This window comes from Adiantum capillus-veneris, chromosome 19 (genome assembly GCF_014529385.1).
Source record: "Adiantum capillus-veneris isolate H3 chromosome 19, ASM1452938v2, whole genome shotgun sequence".
Classification (NCBI taxonomy): domain Eukaryota; kingdom Viridiplantae; phylum Streptophyta; class Polypodiopsida; order Polypodiales; family Pteridaceae; genus Adiantum; species Adiantum capillus-veneris.
In genome coordinates, this window is record NC_140949.1 from 52274671 (window position 1) to 52280954 (window position 6284).

General features: G+C 42.3%; 1 pseudogene; it reads right to left on the reverse strand.

Moving 5' to 3' along the window:
* Positions 1-968: 968 nt before the first annotated feature.
* On the reverse strand, positions 969-2812 carry LOC147434016 (cytochrome P450 CYP736A12-like; annotated as a pseudogene).
* Between the last annotated feature and the right edge of the window lie 3472 nt (positions 2813-6284).

Consider the following 6284-nt stretch of genomic DNA (forward strand, 5'->3'; position numbering starts at 1 on the left):
GAGCATAGCTTGATCAATTTGTGCTCGATCTAAGTGTCATCAAGCACATTTCATAGCTCGTAATAGAGACTATCACTAAAGCTATGGCAAGCTAAAATCGACTACTCGGACATGCATTCAAAAGCTAGACCAAAAACTACACACTTAGCCCTTGGAAAACATTTACGTGCTATTAACTTTCCTATTTGGACTCCAAACAATGAATTGTAAAGATATACTGGAGACTTGGAGAGCACTATATAATCAGCCCATAAACCTTTACTTTGCCAACTTCCAAGCATCCTAGATCACATGCATAAAAAGCTACTTTATGGCCCCAAAAAACCACATTAGGCACACATGAATGTCTAATCTTGTCGGCATCAATGCCCCATAACTATATAAATAATATATACACTTCAAGCAAGCATAAATTGCTTTTTTCCACCCTTTTTCTTATCGTGAATGGAGAGCAATGCGACACGAGGTGGATGAGCTATTTCATCTATTAGCATAGTTTATATTATGGGTTGTTTTTATGTAATCATTGTTGTTTTCTAATTGATATTAGTTATCTCTTACTAATTTGTAGTTGCAACCATTACAAACTTTGTCTAATGCCAAACGAGGGAAAATGAATGATGCACATGCAAATGGAAGTGGAAGTAGAGATCCATCTACCCAAAACCTCCAAGTACTTTAAATTTGATTTAACTACAATTGTTTTTTACATGAGTCTCTGCATGTATATACAAGTACGACCTGAAACCTTAATAATTTAGTCTCATTAATTGATGCTAGGACTTGCCTTGCATGTACATGGTATTACGAAATGGGGGAAAAAATCTCAAAAAAAGAAAGTTGATGCACTCTTGCAATGGCAAGATGAGCTATGGCAATGAGTGTAACATATTAGATATAGATTTTACACAATGAAGAAGGATAACTGAATAGCAAATCTTGGAAGAAATGAACAACATAGTCATGAGTTAACTAATCCCACCTTTTGTGTGATAGAGATGAGTGGGCAAACACGGTGCTACCATTTCTACTAGTCGGCTGTCTGTAATTGTGATAATGCCAAACTTCTCTTGCATATCAAATTCTGGAGGATCAGCCCACCAGTGGAAGCCTTGTAATAAGCTTGCAAGTTGAATTTATACATTCAAGAGACCTAGCAAAGAACCAGGACATCCTCTTCCCCCGCCAGCCCCAAACACTAACAATTCATAATTCTTCCCTTCCATGGTCAAATTACTATTTAAAAACCTATTTGGCTTAAATAGTAATGGCTCATCCCACGTATCCGCATCTCGACCTATTGCCCATGCATTCACATATACTTGTGTATTTTCAAGGACATCAAAGCCCATGAGCTTACATGATTGAGTAGCCACATGTGGTATCAAAAAAGGTACCACTGGGTGCAGCCTCATGGTTTCATTGACAATGGCTCTTAGATATGGTAAGTGGGCAATGTCGATCTCCTCCACCATGCGCTCCGTGCCCACCACCATTTCAATCTCCTCTTGCACAAGTTTTAATTCTTGAGGACTTGCTAGAAGTTCAGAAAGTGCCCACTCAATTGTATAAGCAGATGTATCTGTCCCTCCAATAAATATATCCTTGACAACACAAAAAAGAAGACATTTATCGCATGTACTCTCTCTCTCTCTCTCTCTCTCTCTCTCTCTCTCTCTCTCTCTCTCTCTCTCTCTCTCTCTCTCTCTCTCTCTCTCTCTCTCTCTCTCTCTCTCTCTCTCTCTCACACACACACACACACACACACACACACACATACACACCAAATTTGGTGGGATTCGAACTTGGAGCCATACCAGTATGAAGGCTTTTACGTTGTCATCGGTTATACTCTCCTTGGAGGACAGTGAGAGCAAGAGGTCCAAAAGGTCTACACGGGTGGAGGAGTCAATAGTGCTACCAGAGGGCCTGCTCCTTCGCCGAGAGTCAAGAATCTCCTGCAAGAGGATGTTGAGATTCTGAGCTATCCGGCAACCGCGGCGCCGGACACCCTGAATGTCCATCCATGCAATCAAGGGGAAGAGGTCACTAATATTGAAGATGTTGAGGCACTGTAACAACTCATCAAGGAGATGCACGAGATTGAGAGAAGGATCCACAATATGTGAATCTGTGGATATCATTTCATGCAGAGTTTTCCCTAGCACCATCTTGGATACCATGTTATTGCTTGCTTGCAAGAGATGGGGCTGCATTTCCACCGTAACCTGGCTCGTCATCTCTACGCCGCAAGAGCCTTCGCTAATATCGTCCATAAATTCCTTTTTGATAGCCCTCACAAGCGTGTGTGCCTCTTCCTCTCTCACATGTCTGAAGGACTCAACCCTCTTAGGGCTTACTAGGTCTGCCACACAAATCTGCCTCATCAGCCTCCAGTAAGAGTTGGGTGGGCAGAAGGCGATGTCTGTACAATTATAGAGAGTTACGACACCAGCAGCGGGGCGAGGCCAGCCGGCAAATATCTGGTCATGTGTCTGGAGGATGAGGCGTGCGGTGAGGAGGCGATGATGACAGGGATCGATCCAAAGCGATGCCACATGAGGGGGCCATGGAGTTTGCTGAGGTCAAAGAGAGCCTTGTGGGGGTTGTTTCCAAGCAAGTGGAGGTGGCCAATGATGGGCAGGCCCTTGGGGCCAGGGGGCCTTGGAGAGGAGTGTCTCTTCTTGTATTGCCATGAGGTGTAGAGTATGCATGCGGCTGTTATAAGAACACTCAGAATGGGTAGCCATTGCGCTCTGCAGGTTTCAACGACGTTGAGATACTGGAGAAGATAGGCAGGCGAGAAGGCCATAGTTCTCTCTCTCTCTCTCTCTCTCTCTCTCTCTCTCTCTCTCTCTCTCTCTCTCTCTCTCTCTCTCTCTCTCTCTCTCTCTCTCTCTCTCTCTCTCTCTCTCTCTCTCTCTCTCTCTCTCCCCCCGTCAAGTTTCAACCTTGTCCAAAGCTATGCCGTCCGAACCCGGCCTGAAGTATCGTTTAAACTAGAGTGCTTCGTCAGCCTGTATACTGGTACAAGCCTTCAAGGCAATTGCAATTAGAGAGAGCAAGCACTGAACAAGAGTATAGATCCGTAAAGAAGATTGTCGAAATGAAAGGTGAGAGAGAGAAAGAGAGAGCACGTATTATCTGTTTTGCACAAATCTTCTTACTCCAAGTGAGTGTAAGTGACTGAAACGATTTGATGAAAATAGTATGCCAGAAAGTTGAGGAATTATGAACGGAACATTGTATGTAGCATGTAATGATTTCTTTACAATGAAATGGACAAATCTTCTATGGAGAAGAGGAGGAGGACTATATTGGTAAGATGCTCTTCAGAGTTGTGCGTGTGGGAAACTGGTTGACAAAAAAATAGCACGAAACGAATTGTTTAGTTGATTGAAGGTGGCTGGGGACCACGTTAGAGTAATTTAATTCTATAGTCTCAAGTAGGCCGAGCACGTCTACAATCTGTACGAACAACATACAATTGTGTTTTGTGAAGCAACTAGCCAGCAAGGCGATGTCGATGGTGATTTGTCGACTGAGTGTATCCCAGGTGATGTAATGTGGATGCCATGGGGTAGGTGGTTCAACTGGCCATGGAATGAAATCGCTCCATTTATGCATGTAGTGTTTGAGGACCCGCTCTTGCAAATGTGGGTAAAGACAGTATTGGAACTTGTACATTGCAGTCTCAAATTCTGGCTGCTGCTCAATCAGATCAACTGGAATTGGCCTACCCATTCTAAACTAAAAAGAAAAGGAATTTAAATCAAAACAGTTGATAAGTTGTCATGTCTTCCATAGTTGGAATGGAAACAAAAAGACATTGTTGTAGGCAATGATCAAAGTTATGTGACAAAGACAGTGAACAAAACAATGAAATGAAGACGGTAGAAGTTCACAGCTATACCTTCTTGTTTTTTTTCAAAAAATAATATTTTCTCAACCTTGGTGGATGTCCAGAACAAACGTTATAACCTAATGCAGTTGTTGTCTTGTGTTGTTTAATATAGAAATATTCTAAGTTTCTAGCTTTATGAATATTGGTACTGGTTGCTAAAGTGGTAATTTCAAAATTGTCCTGAAAAGGAATGTGTGTCTGCATGTCCGCTCGCATTCTCTTCGAAGGATTGCACTTGTGCTGGCCAATGCGTTTATGGATGTTATTCGTAACTCCGATATATCTCCTATCGTTCTTCGTGCAGTGTATACTGTAGACTATGTATTCTTCCCGCGACGCTGCTTTTTCTGGGGTAGAAGGCCGATGCTTGTCTCTGGTTTTTGATGAGTGTCTAAATCTGCAGTACATCCAGATTGGTTAGGTCAATAAAAAATGACATTGCTACGGAGAAGTGACTGGAAGCTAGTGATACTTGTTATCCATACTTGCCTTGGTCTGTTGCAACTAGCTCGTATGGGGAGGCTGGTTGTCCATAATTTATTGCCTTGTGTTCGTTGTAGTGCATGCTACCGTCTGGATTGTGATAGGTGGATTATTTGCATCGTGCGTGTGGTTTGCCGAAGTCATGAAATTTTTCAAGATAGCGGCACATTTTTCTTGAGTAGATTTTGAAAGTTCAGCCAAGTCAATGTTGTAACCAAACCGCAGCTGCTCCATCGCGTACAATGTAATTCCTTCAGTTTTTGTGTCGAGGAGTTGTTGTGCTTCAACATTACGCAACATACTCTCATCATCCTCGTACTGGATATCAAGCTCTTCAAGTATTTGCTTCATGAGACCTGTAGGATGTAGGAGCAAGCTTGTTAGCACGACAGATAGAAGGCATTATATCTTCCTTTTCTAATAGTACCTGTTGTCATCCTTTCTGTGTTTGGTGTGGCCATCGTTTGGTCTAGAGCTTTATATCTTGGACGCACTTATTCATCAAGTTGTGACATTCTTGAAAAGTATGGAACCCCTCAATATACACATGGGGTTTCTCGCTTGCTGAGTTTGCCAATCTCATTTGCTTAGTCGTGAGGTAAAATCTCTTAGGTTGTATCGTTGGTTGCATTTCCTTTGCGTTGTTCGTGTATTGCTTGAAGAGCTGTACAACAAAACGAGTGATTGATTTGCATGTGTATACACAGGCAGATGCAAGATCAAAGAAGCGTGCAAAATGTACCGTGTTGTGATCCATTGTTTGATTCAGTTTACTACACGTAAAAAACATTATTTTGATGACATCTTGCAGTAGTTTTGAAGCATAAGATCTTACAAACGTTTAAATGCAAATGAATGAAGTGAAAAGGGGAAGAGCAGTAAATTTACAGAAGGTGGATCAGAGTGAGCAGGGGTGATAGGGAAGGTGTCTCAGCAGTGCAACATATTGAACATGAGAAGTCCACAGAAGAGAAGACAAGCAGTTAAACAAAACTTCCTTCTTTATATAGAAGGCAGTTACAAGGTGATTTCATATGTTTAATAGAAACAGGAACTGATACTGAAGAGGGCGTAGGAAACATTCCCGGCTAGAATTTCAAAAATCTAGATGGTGTGAACATCTCTGGCGTAGGTAGCTCTAGTAAATGTAGCCAGGTTCGCTCAGTGACGCGTGATAGCATCACGTATAGAAGTCCAGGGGCGAAAACTTCTTTTACAATGAGCAAGACGTTGGAGTTGATTGTTGTGCCTTGGGACTTGTGTCAAGTCATAGCGTAGGCGAGAGCTAGTGGGAATGTGGATTTATGGTACCAGTGCCCATTAAATGTCCGTCTGCTATGCTTGGATCGTCAAAGCGTAAGTTCCTGTTTGGATGTGTCGAGTGTGACTTTGATTGATTTGACGCCTCCGTCTTCATCTAGAGGATTTCATCTACGCGACATAGTGATCCATTGGCTGCTCCAATTGTTAAGTCTATGTTCTCTGTTATCAGTGCCTTTGCTCCTTCTGATATTCTGTCAATTGCGTGGAAGTCGGGATCATCAAGCCATGCTTGGAGCTCAGGGACGTTTTGTGCACTTGTCTTGAGGCCGATTTGGATGATGTGACTATGCTGATGGAAGCGTTCGAAGAGAAGTTATTATAATATCGAGCATCACTCTTGTGTGTGCAAATTATTGTCATATTGCTATCCATGTGTTTCTCTATTTGATCCTGCGTTATGATGCAGTCATCGAGCGCATCGTGGATCTCTTTCTTTGTGGAGAGCCTGACTCTTATTGTATTGAGGAACTCTATGAAAGAGACATCTTTTGCATGGCGCACTGAGCAAGACATAATGTACGTAGTAGCAATGGACCAATAAGTGGAGATTGTGATGTGGCATGAGTAGCAATGA